The 12,500-nt window shown below is 41.0% G+C and overlaps 8 non-coding genes across 8 annotated transcripts; all 8 read right to left on the bottom strand.

Moving 5' to 3' along the window:
• Positions 1-1,358: 1,358 nt before the first annotated feature.
• Positions 1,359-1,429, bottom strand: Trnag-gcc (transfer RNA glycine (anticodon GCC)). The gene has a single exon. It is a non-coding gene; the product is annotated as a tRNA-Gly (tRNA).
• A 3,626-nt stretch (positions 1,430-5,055) lies between these two features.
• Trnag-gcc (transfer RNA glycine (anticodon GCC)) lies at positions 5,056-5,126 on the bottom strand. Its single transcript has one exon. It is a non-coding gene; the product is annotated as a tRNA-Gly (tRNA).
• A 471-nt stretch (positions 5,127-5,597) lies between these two features.
• Trnac-gca (transfer RNA cysteine (anticodon GCA)) lies at positions 5,598-5,669 on the bottom strand. Its single transcript has one exon. It is a non-coding gene; the product is annotated as a tRNA-Cys (tRNA).
• An 891-nt stretch (positions 5,670-6,560) lies between these two features.
• Positions 6,561-6,631, bottom strand: Trnag-gcc (transfer RNA glycine (anticodon GCC)). Its single transcript has one exon. It is a non-coding gene; the product is annotated as a tRNA-Gly (tRNA).
• Positions 6,632-7,102: 471 nt separating this feature from the next.
• Positions 7,103-7,174, bottom strand: Trnac-gca (transfer RNA cysteine (anticodon GCA)). The gene has a single exon. It is a non-coding gene; the product is annotated as a tRNA-Cys (tRNA).
• Positions 7,175-8,065: 891 nt separating this feature from the next.
• Trnag-gcc (transfer RNA glycine (anticodon GCC)) lies at positions 8,066-8,136 on the bottom strand. The gene has a single exon. It is a non-coding gene; the product is annotated as a tRNA-Gly (tRNA).
• Positions 8,137-8,607: 471 nt separating this feature from the next.
• Positions 8,608-8,679, bottom strand: Trnac-gca (transfer RNA cysteine (anticodon GCA)). Its single transcript has one exon. It is a non-coding gene; the product is annotated as a tRNA-Cys (tRNA).
• Positions 8,680-9,571: 892 nt separating this feature from the next.
• Trnag-ccc (transfer RNA glycine (anticodon CCC)) lies at positions 9,572-9,642 on the bottom strand. The gene has a single exon. It is a non-coding gene; the product is annotated as a tRNA-Gly (tRNA).
• Positions 9,643-12,500: the final 2,858 nt, after the last annotated feature.

Genomic DNA, 12,500 nt, shown 5'->3' with positions numbered 1-12,500 from the left:
GGTGGAATGAACAATAGCGAAAAAGTCTTTTGGGAATTTAACACTATTATTATGCAAAACGTAACCTACATTTCTCTATTGTTTTGGCACCAACATGGCCGTCTTATCACGTGAGTGCAATCAAAGAATAGACTTAAAGAGATCTCTCGTATCTTTGAGGTTTGATTCTTATGCTTTAGCAATAGACTGAAGTAAGTGATTAAAAAATGATGAGATTCGTTTAGAAGGGCCTTTGCAGCGTGATATGATAGGTCTCCCGACCGTGTTAGGTTTGTGAATCTTTGTTAGAGTGTAGAAAACAGGGATTCGTGCCAGGTTTGGTGTCAGGGATAACTATTTCTTAGTAATGTTGTCAATGCGGTCTCCGTGATGGACAACATTGATTTCTGAGACTCTTTCTAATGCCAAAGGTAATTGAGTAGCTTACAGTTTTCTTTCTCATCTAAGAGAATCTGAACAAGAGCAAGCCAAAGAACTCATCGATGCTCTTCGTCACGTAAACCACATTATTGCACCAAACTCGCAACGAAGTCCTGTTTTCTACACTTTAACGAAGATTTATAAACCTAACCCAGTCGAAAGCCTATCATATCAGAATGCAAAAGCCCTAATGCACAAATCTGAGGTCTTTGAATTTTCTTTGACAAAGGATCCTGGAAAATGCTCAAGGCACTCTTGCTAAAGAAAAAATAACGGGCATCGCTTAAAGTATAGAGTACAAAGACTGTGATTTCTCAAACTTTGGACAGAGCAAACAATGCTGGAAACACGATCCGATGAGTGCGCAACTGTAACGAGTCGGCGATCCAACGACAGGCTGAGGAAACCCCGTACGACATCCACCATTGCTGTAGTATAATTCTTGAAGGCAATGACACAGGATACAAACCAAGGATTTTTCTGAGATCTTCGTACTCAACCATTTACAAGAACTCTTTCAACAACAAAACACCGAGTGGAGTTCCAACGGGCATGCCTGCCGTTGTTGCGATCTCTTGGCACCAGAAACAAAAACAAGAAGCGATTTTGAATTTCAAATTTGTTGTCCTCCAAAGACCACTGGTCCTTTTGGACAATGTGAGAAACTTTTGAAAGTTTTTCTCTTAGGTCAGCTTTAAGCTTTTACCCGATTATGAATCGCATTACTTTAGTGAGAAAGAGAATTGCATAATATCTGATCCCCTCTCGGTTAACACAGCAATTTTACAGTAAAAAAGAAAACGCGCATAGGAAAGAAAACTGATACGATTGTGTGTCAGAAGGAGGACTGATTCCTTGATGGAAAACTTTTCTGCTTTAGAAATTGAAGGTTAGGAGATGTTGGAGGGTATCGAATGGGAAGGAACAAGAAGTTGGAGTGCACTGGCCGGGAATCGAACCCGGGCCTCCCGCGTGGCAGGCGAGAATTCTACCACTGAACCACCAGTGCTTGCGTGAAATAATGCAATCCGACAATACAATCCGCAAAATTGGGTGACGGTGGTTTCGGTAATTGCAGAGCACCATAATTGGCATCTGGCCTTGGCTTAAGTAACCAAACCGAGCTCTTAGAGCTGACATAAAATGTTTTTATCGTAATAAAGAAGTACTGAGCCAAGTACAAAGGATCCTGGAAAGTGCTGATGGTGTTGTCCGGCCTTGATGTCCGCTTCGTTAAGTTCCTGTACCTATTTTTTCCAAAAATGGAGAATCATTTAAACTTTAACAAACCAAGACTTGCTGACCCCTTACCGCATAATAATACACGGGGGACAGTCGTACAGAGTAGGCGAAAATCCAACCCGACTAACCAGCGTGGGAGACCAGATTTCTGCCATTAAACAACCAGTTTTAGCTGGAACGTCTTAAATAGCCAAATAGACCTTAAGGACAGAAAACAACTTACAACCAAGTCTGTTAAAGGGGGCAACCGGATTTGAACCGGTGACCTACATACATACATACATACATACATACATACATACATACATACATACATAACTTTATTTAGTAAAGCAGGTCAAGAGGAAAAAAGCAACTTTACAGCTGATGTGGACCTACTGTAATAAAATTTACAATACATACATATGGTAGTGATTATACTTTAGATAAATCAGATAAATAATCGCTAAAAATAAATAAAGCATAAAATATTTATTAATAATAATAAAAATCGGCATGCTTATTATAAACTACTGAGCTGTCTTTTTCAAAAGTGATATTCGTAACAGTATGTTTTAACTGCTTCAGTCCATTTTTAAAGCCTGTTTGATTAGAAAAAGATCTTACACTATCAGACAGGGAATTCCAGGCGATTGCAGCCCTGTGTACAAAGGAATTACGACCGAAATCAGTGTTTGGTCTATTAACTAAAATATTTAAAGATTTCCTAAGATTATAGCTCTTACAGGTCCTAACAACTAATGAATTTATTTCCTCTAAACCTAAATTATAAAAAGCCTTATGAGTAATCATTAAAATACGAAATTTATAAAAATATTCAAGAGGCATCCACCCCGCTCTTGCTAAAATATCTTCATCAGTCATGCCCTTTGGCAACTTATGAATTAGTCTAGCGGCTCTAATATGTATCAATTCTAATTCTTTAAATTTGGAGCCAGAGCCCCAAACCACAACCCCATAGAGGACACTTGGGATTACAGTCTTAAAGTACAGAGTTTCAAGCATAGATTTGGGTAAAAAACTTATACGTCTCAGCATTTTGACTTTACTATTGAATGACACACAAATTGATTTAATATGCTGAGACCAAGACAGTTTGTCATCGATGGTAACCCCGAGACAAGCAGTAGAGGATATGTACTGAATAAAATCCTCACCCAACTTCAGAGGTTTCAAAGGACCAATGAAGGGATTAATGCTTAAAATCATTGCCTCAGATTTACCCTCGTGGATAATCAGTCTATTCATAAGGCACCAGGTATACACCTGGTCAAGAACCTCTTGTAAAACAAGAACGATCTCATCAACAGTGTCACCTATTACATAAATTGTTGTATCGTCCGCATACATATATAACGCCCCTCTGTTAACATGATCTGGTAAATCATTTACATAAGTTGCAAAGAGTCTGGAACCTAATAAGGACCCTTGGGGTACTCCAACTTTAACAGGTCTTAAATCCGATCTTATACCATTAACTTGAGTCCTTTGCACACGGTTGGAGAGGTAATCATTGATCCAATTCCACATACTACCCATAACTCCAATTCCTTTAAGTTTTTCAACAAGGATAGTGTGATTTAAACAATCAAAAGCCTTACGGAAATCAATGAATAACACTCCAACCTTGCGACCTCCATCCAAAGCCTCTCTCCAAGCTTCAGTAAGATGTAGCAGAAGACTTTCAGTTGAATAACCTTTTCTAAAGCCCCATTGCTTATTAGTTAAAATACTATTAGATAAAATATGATCATCAAAGGACTTACATACAACCCTTTCAAGCTCGATCTGCAGTCGAATGCTCTACCACTGAGCTATGCCCCCCGTTGACGCTGAAGAAAACCATTTCTTACATTAGTTCAACCACGTTATCTCTGCTAAACTAAAAGAAATGGATGAAGGGGTAGTTTCTAAAGAAACTGTGGTGCTGCGTCGGTGGGGAAGTAGTATACAAAAATTTGGTTTTATCAACGGAGTTGATAATGTAAATTGGCCACCGTACAGAGATTCTAAAACCTGACGTTTCGAGCGTTAGCCCTTCGTCAGAGCGAATCGAGGGATTATGGGTTACGTGTAGTTTTTATAGTAGAGTAGGAGCTACGCTATTGGTGGTAACATGGCAACGTGAAAAATAGGAATATATTAGTTAAATGAAAAGCGTTCGTTAATACCGTGAGGATTAAGGGTGCCGATTTGAAAGATGAATTTTTGTTCCAGATTCTTGCGGCTTTCCGTCGTACCTAGATGTAGGGAAAGGCCGCAGATAGCCATGTGTTTTTTGGAGTGGTTAGGCAGATTAAAATGGCGAGCGACTGGCTTAAATGCATCCTTGTCATTCTTCTCAACATCGCGAAGGTGTTCGCGGAATCGGTCACCTAGTCGTCTACCTGTCTCACCAATGTATAATTTATTGCATAACGTGCAGGTTATGCAATAAATGACATTTGCGGAGATACATGTGAAACGATCGGTGATCTTAACAGATCGCTTAGGTCCCGATATCTTGCTAGTGTTAACAATGAAAAGACAAGTTTTGCATCGTGAGCGCGCGCAATGGAATGGAACAACTGGAACAACTTTACGTTCTGGTCTGGTGATCGGAATTCACGATTTAAAGTTGCTAATAACTTAAGACTGATGTGAGATAAATCTTAGCAAGTTTCCCACTCAAATTTTACAATCGTATTTTTTCTTGACACCCAAGGCACTCTTGCTGAAGAAAAAATAACGGCCATCGCTTAAAGTATTGAGTACAAAGACTGTGATTTCTCAAACTTTGGACAGAGCAAACAATGCTGGAAACACGATCCGATGAGTGCGCAACTGTAACGAGTCGGCGATCCAACGACAGGCTGAGGAAACCCCGTACGACATCCACCATTGCTGTAGTATAATTCTTGAAGGCAATGATACAGGATACAAACCAAGGATTTTTCTGAGATCTTCGTACTCAACCATTTACAAGAACTCTTTCAACAACAAAACACCGAGTGGAGTTCCAACGGGCATGCCTGACGTTGTTGCGATCTCTTGGCACCAGAAACAAAAACAAGAAGCGATTTTGAATTTCAAATTTGTTGTCCTCCAAAGACCACTGGTCCTTTTGGACAATGTAAGAAACTTTTGAAAGTTTTTCTCTTAGGTCAGCTTTAAGCTTTTACCCGATTATGAATCGCATTACTTTAGTGAGAAAGAGAATTGCATAATATCTGATCCCCTCTCGGTTAACGCAGCAATTTTACAGTAAAAAAGAAAACGCGCATAGGAAAGAAAACTGATACGATTGTGTGTCAGAAGGAGGACTGATTCCTTGATGGAAAACTTTTCTGCTTTAGAAATTGAAGGCTACGAGATGTTGGAGGGTATCGAATGGGAAGGAACAAGAAGTTGGAGTGCACTGGCCGGGAATCGAACCCGGGCCTCCCGCGTGGCAGGCGAGAATTCTACCACTGAACCACCAGTGCTTGCGTGAAATAATGCTATCCGACAATACAATCCGCAAAATTGGGTGACGGTGGTTTTGGTAATTGCAGAGCACCATAATTGGCATCTGGCCTTGGCTTAAGTAACCAAACCGAGCTCTTAGAGCTGACATAAAATGTTTTTATCGTAATAAAGAAGTACTGAGCCAAGTACAAAGGATCCTGGAAAGTGCTGATGGTGTTGTCCGGCCTTGATGTCCGCTTCGTTAAGTTCCTGTACCTATTTTTTCCAAAAATGGAGAATCATTTAAACTTTAACAAACCAAGACTTGCTGACCGCTTACCGCATAATAATACACGGTGGACAGTCGTACAGAGTAGGCGAAAATCCAACCCGACTAACCAGCGTGGGAGACCAGATTTCTGCCATTAAACAACCAGTTTTAGCTGGAACGTCTTAAATAGCCAAATAGACCTTAAGGACAGAAAACAACTTACAACCAAGTCTGTTAAAGGGGGCAACCGGATTTGAACCGGTGACCTCTCGATCTGCACTCGAATGCTCTACCACTGAGCTATGCCCCCCGTTGACGCTGAGGAAACTATTTCTTACATTAGTTCAACCACGTTATCTCTGCTCAACTAAAAGAAATGGAACAACTTTACGTTCTGGTCTGGTGATCGGAATTCACGATTTAAAATTGCTAATAACTTTAGACTGATGTGAGATAAATCTTAGCAAGTTTCCCACTCAAATTTTACAATCGTATTTCTTCTTGACACCCAAGGCACTCTTGCTAAAGAAAAATAACGGCCATCGCTTAAAGTATTGAGTACAATGACTGTGATTTCTCAAACTTTGGACAGAGCAAACAATGCTGGAAACACGATCCGATGAGTGCGCAACTGTAACGAGTCGGCGATCCAACGACAGGCTGAGGAAACCCCGTACGACATCCACCATTGCTGTAGTATAATTCTTGAAGGCAATGACACAGGATAGAAACCAAGGATTTTTCTGAGATCTTCGTACTCAACCATTTACAAGAACTCTTTTAACAACAAAACACCGAGTAGAGTTCCAACGGGCATGCGTGGCGTTGTTGCGATCTCTTGGCACCAGAAACAAAAAGAAGAAGCGATTTTGAATTTCAAATTTGTTGTCCTCCAAAGACCACTGGTCCTTTTGGACAATGTGAGAAACTTTTGAAAGTTTTTCTCTTAGGTCAGCTTTAAGCTTCTACCCGATTATGAATCGCATTACTTTAGTGAGAAAGAGAATTGCATAATATCTGATCCCCTCTCGGTTAACACAGCAATTTTACAGTAAAAAAGAAAACGCGCATAGGAAAGAAAACTGATACGATTGTGTGTCAGAAGGAGGACTGATTCCTTGATGGAAAACTTTTCTGCTTTAGAAATTGAAGGCTACGAGATGTTGGAGGGTATCGAATGGGAAGGAACAAGAAGTTGGAGTGCACTGGCCGGGAATCGAACCCGGGCCTCCCGCGTGGCAGGCGAGAATTCTACCACTGAACCACCAGTGCTTGCGTGAAATAATGCTATCCGACAATACAATCCGCAAAATTGGGTGACGGTGGTTTTGGTAATTGCAGAGCACCATAATTGGCATCTGGCCTTGGCTTAAGTAACCAAACCGAGCTCTTAGAGCTGACATAAAATGTTTTTATCGTAATAAAGAAGTACTGAGCCAAGTACAAAGGATCCTGGAAAGTGCTGATGGTGTTGTCCGGCCTTGATGTCCGCTTCGTTAAGTTCCTGTACCTATTTTTTCCAAAAATGGAGAATCATTTAAACTTTAACAAACCAAGACTTGCTGACCGCTTACCGCATAATAATACACGGTGGACAGTCGTACAGAGTAGGCGAAAATCCAACCCGACTAACCAGCGTGGGAGACCAGATTTCTGCCATTAAACAACCAGTTTTAGCTGGAACGTCTTAAATAGCCAAATAGACCTTAAGGACAGAAAACAACTTACAACCAAGTCTGTTAAAGGGGGCAACCGGATTTGAACCGGTGACCTCTCGATCTGCACTCGAATGCTCTACCACTGAGCTATGCCCCCCGTTGACGCTGAGGAAACTATTTCTTACATTAGTTCAACCACGTTATCTCTGCTAAACTAAAAGAAATGGAACAACTTTACGTTCTGGTCTGGTGATCGGAATTCACGATTTAAAATTGCTAATAACTTTAGACTGATGTGAGATAAATCTTAGCAAGTTTCCCACTCAAATTTTACAATCGTATTTCTTCTTGACACCCAAGGCACTCTTGCTAAAGAAAAATAACGGCCATCGCTTAAAGTATTGAGTACAAAGACTGTGATTTCTCAAACTTTGGACAGAGCAAACAATGCTGGAAACACGATCCGATGAGTGCGCAACTGTAACGAGTCGGCGATCCAACGACAGGCTGAGGAAACCCCGTACGACATCCACCATTGCTGTAGTATAATTCTTGAAGGCAATGACACAGGATAGAAACCAAGGATTTTTCTGAGATCTTCGTACTCAACCATTTACAAGAACTCTTTTAACAACAAAACACCGAGTAGAGTTCCAACGGGCATGCGTGGCGTTGTTGCGATCTCTTGGCACCAGAAACAAAAAGAAGAAGCGATTTTGAATTTCAAATTTGTTGTCCTCCAAAGACCACTGGTCCTTTTGGACAATGTGAGAAACTTTTGAAAGTTTTTCTCTTAGGTCAGCTTTAAGCTTCTACCCGATTATGAATCGCATTACTTTAGTGAGAAAGAGAATTGCATAATATCTGATCCCCTCTCGGTTAACACAGCAATTTTACAGTAAAAAAGAAAACGCGCATAGGAAAGAAAACTGATACGATTGTGTGTCAGAAGGAGGACTGATTCCTTGATGGAAAACTTTTCTGCTTTAGAAATTGAAGGCTACGAGATGTTGGAGGGTATCGAATGGGAAGGAACAAGAAGTTGGAGTGCACTGGCCGGGAATCGAACCCGGGCCTTCCGCGTGGCAGGCGAGAATTCTACCACTGAACCACCAGTGCTTGCGTGAAATAATGCAATCCGACAATACAATCCGCAAAATTGGGTGACGGTGGTTTCGGTAATTGCAGAGCACCATAATTGGCATCTGGCCTTGGCTTAAGTAACCAAACCGAGCTCTTAGAGCTGACATAAAATGTTTTTATCGTAATAAAGAAGTACTGAGCCAAGTACAAAGGATCCTGGAAAGTGCTGATGGTGTTGTCCGGCCTTGATGTCCGCTTCGTTAAGTTCCTGTACCTATTTTTTCCAAAAATGGAGAATCATTTAAACTTTAACAAACCAAGACTTGCTGACCGCTTACTGCATAATAATAAACGGGGGACAGTCGTACAGAGTAGGCGAAAATCCAACCCGACTAACCAGCGTGGGAGACCAGATTTCTGCCATTAAACAACCAGTTTTAGCTGGAACGTCTTAAATAGCCAAATAGACCTTAAGGACAGAAAACAACTTACAACCAAGTCTGTTAGAGGGGGCAACCGGATTTGAACCGGTGACCTCTCGATCTGCACTCGAATGCTCTACCACTGAGCTATGCCCCCCGTTGACGCTGAGGAAACTATTTCTTACATTAGTTCAACCACGTTATCTCTGCTAAACTAAAAGAAATGGAACAACTTTACGTTCTGGTCTGGTGATCGGAATTCACGATTTAAAATTGCTAATAACTTAAGACTGATGTGAGATAAATCTTAGCAAGTTTCCCACTCAAATTTTACAATCGTATTTCTTCTTGACACCCAAGGCACTCTTGCTAAAGAAAAAATAACGGCCATCGCTTAAAGTATTGAGTACAAAGACTGTGATTTCTCAAACTTTGGACAGAGCAAACAATGCTGGAAACACGATCCGATGAGTGCGCAACTGTAACGAGTCGGCGATCCAACGACAGGCTGAGGAAACCCCGTACGACATCCACCATTGCTGTAGTATAATTCTTGAAGGCAATGACACAGGATACAAACCAAGGATTTTTCTGAGATCTTCGTACTCAACCATTTACAAGAACTCTTTCAACAACAAAACACCGAGTGGAGTTCCAACGGGCATGCGTGCCGTTGTTGCGATCTCTTGGCACCAGAAACAAAAACAAGAAGCGATTTTGAATTTCAAATTTGTTGTCCTCCAAAGACCACTGGTCCTTTTGGACAATGTGAGAAACTTTTGAAAGTTTTTCTCTTAGGTCAGCTTTAAGCTTTTACCCGATTATGAATCGCATTACTTTAGTGAGAAAGAGAATTGCATAATATCTGATCCCCTCTCGGTTAACACAGCAATTTTACAGTAAAAAAGAAAACGCGCATAGGAAAGAAAACTGATACGATTGTGTGTCAGAAGGAGGACTGATTCCTTGATGGAAAACTTTTCTGCTTTAGAAATTGAAGGCTACGAGATGTTGGAGGGTATCGAATGGGTAGGAACAAGAAGTTGGAGTGCACTGGCCGGGAATCGAACCCGGGCCTCCCACGTGGGAGGCGAGAATTCTACCACTGAACCACCAGTGCTTGCGTGAAATAATGCAATCCGACAATACAATCCGCAAAATTGGGTGACGGTGGTTTCGGTAATTGCAGAGCACCATAATTGGCATCTGGCCTTGGCTTAAGTAACCAAACCGAGCTCTTAGAGCTGACATAAAATGTTTTTATCGTAATAAAGAAGTACTGAGCCAAGTACAAAGGATCCTGGAAAGTGTTGATGGTGTTGTCCGGCCTTGATGTCCGCTTCGTTAAGTTCCTGTACCTATTTTTTCCAAAAATGGAGAATCATTTAAACTTTAACAAACCAAGACTTGCTGACCCCTTACCGCATAATAATAAACGGGGGACAGTCGTACAGAGTAGGCGAAAATCCAACCCGACTAACCGAGATATGTCCAGAAATGCACACAACAACAAAAATGGCAAAAATGAGAAAATGTTGGCGAATTTGGCAAATATGGCGAAAATGACAATTTTGGCACAATCGCCAACGAGGCAAAGCACAAAGCAGGGAAGGGGCACCATAAAAGTTGGCGAAAGTGGAGAATTTGGGAAATATGGCGAAAATGACAATTTTGCCACAATCGCCAACGAGGCAAAACACAAAGCAGTGAAGGGGAACCATGAAAGTTGGCGAAAGCGGCGAATTTGGCAAATATGGCGAAAATGACAATTTTGCCACAATCGCCAACGAGGAAAAACAGAAAGCAGTGAAGGGGGCCCATGAAAGTTGGCGAAAGCGGCGAATTCGGCAAATATGGCGAAAAGGACAATTTTGCCACAATCGCCAACGAGGCAAAACACAAAGCAGTATACGGGCCCCATAAAAGTTGGCGAAAGCGGCGAATTTGGCAAATATGGCGAAAATGACAATTTTGCCACAATCGCCAACGAGGCAAAACACAAAGCAGTGAAGGGGGCCCATAAAAGTTGGCGAAAGCGGCGAATTTGGCAAATATGGCGAAAATGACAATTTTGCCACAATCGCCAACGAGGCAAAGCACAAAGCAGTGAAGGGGGCCCATAAAAGTTGGCGAAAGCCGTGAATTTGGCAAATATGGCGAAAATGACAATTTTGCCACAATCGCCAACGAGTCAAAACACAAAGCAGTGAAGGGGGCCCATAAAAGTTGGCGAAAGCGGCGAATTTGGCAAATATGGCGAAAATGACAATTTTGCCACAATCGCCAACGAGGCAAAGCACAAAGCAATGAAGAAATGAGGGGGTCCATAAAAGTTGGCGAACGTGGCGAACAAAATTAATGAAAGAAGAATTCGATCTCCAGTGCTGTTTCAAATGTTTGACCTCAAATGACAAAAGTTCATTTCTTTAATTTTAATGATTTTAGAAAATTAACAACCAGCATGAAGAACAAGGGAAAGAGGAATTTGGCAAAATAGGGAGATATGGGAAAGGGACGTAGCTCCAAATAACAAAGTCATGGCAAGGTTGTCATTTGTGACAGCGCTGGAACATTTTAATTACTGACATATATAACTGCCTCGTACTCTGACAATTCATGTAAGAATGACTTCACCAACGGGTACTAAGAGTTTCAAAGCAGTTATGTGAATCTTACCAATGTCCGCTTTCAAGGAATTAGATTCAATAAACCACACACAAAATATGTCCTTGTCGTATGATCCATTACTTGAAAGTAAGCATTGCGTGAAGATGCATGTCGTGCCTGTGAATTTTATAGTAGCTTTTCACGAATCTTGCCATCAGTCGAAATTGAAATCCTTTTACCACAACTGTAGAAGAATGTCGACACCCAGTAGAACAGAAGTTGCAAAATTAAAATTCTCCACAAGACGATAAACATTTCCTGAATTGTGATCCGCCGGAAATAGCGAAGCGTTCTTTTAGACGCCATCTTATGAAATTGACATATAGGTCGTGTTAAGTCACTGTAGTGTAACTACTAACTGAGCCCCAAGTCTCCTCGTTCGTCGTCTGAGTACATACATACATACAGTAGAACCCCGCTAACTCGAACTCTGAAGGGAAACGAAAATGTGTTCGAGTTAGCGGGGTTTCGAGTTATCGGGGTCGATTAAAATGGGGACATTTCTTTTGAGCGAACCTAGATGTTGTTAATTTTCCTGATTGTCAATATGTACATTACATCGTATAGTCTGTGTGTGTTGATTTCACCGATAGCCTTTTTCTTCTCTTGTAACTTATTCACGCAATTTTTTTTTTATTTTCACTCCCCTTTTCTTTTAAAAGATAAAGCGGATGTAAAGAGAAGCGAAAGCCGCCGGTGTGTTAGGTGAGACAGAGAGGGAAAATAAAGCTGAAAAGCCTATTCAAATCGTCGTGTCATTTAACAACAACACCGGAAAATAACTGGGTGAAACACGAAAATAAACAGGTCTAATGGAAGTGTGCTTGAATTTCGTCAAATTATCCCCAAAATCAGCAAGAATTTGTGACGCTGATGAATAATGAAGTAGTCTCTTTTTCCAAAACGATAGAATTACCTGGTGATAAATAACCTCGTCTAGGAGAGGGAATTTTTGGCTTTGCAGAACAATGGTTGACCTCACCAAACAGAGTAAAATCTATAAGTGTCAATCTGCATTTATGGCAGTGAAAGGGTTAATGGGGACGTAGATGTTGTTAATTTTGCCGGTTGTCAATATGTAGATTATATCGGCTAGTCTGTGTGTGTTGATTTCACCGATAGCCTCTTTCTTCTCTTGTAAGTCATTCAAGCAATTTTTTTGATTTTCACTCCGCTTTTCTTTGAAAAATTCAAGCGGATGTAAAGTGGAGAAGCGAAAGCCGCCGGTGTGCTAGGTGAGAGGGAAAACAAAGCTGAAAAGCCTATTCAAATCGTCGTGTCATTTAACAACAACACCGGAAAATAACTGGG

The sequence above is a fragment of the Montipora foliosa genome, chromosome 3 (assembly GCF_036669935.1).
Source record: "Montipora foliosa isolate CH-2021 chromosome 3, ASM3666993v2, whole genome shotgun sequence".
Classification (NCBI taxonomy): Eukaryota; Metazoa; Cnidaria; class Anthozoa; order Scleractinia; family Acroporidae; genus Montipora; species Montipora foliosa.
Note: the sequence above shows the minus strand (reverse complement) of the source record. Positions and strands in the feature narration are given on the sequence as shown.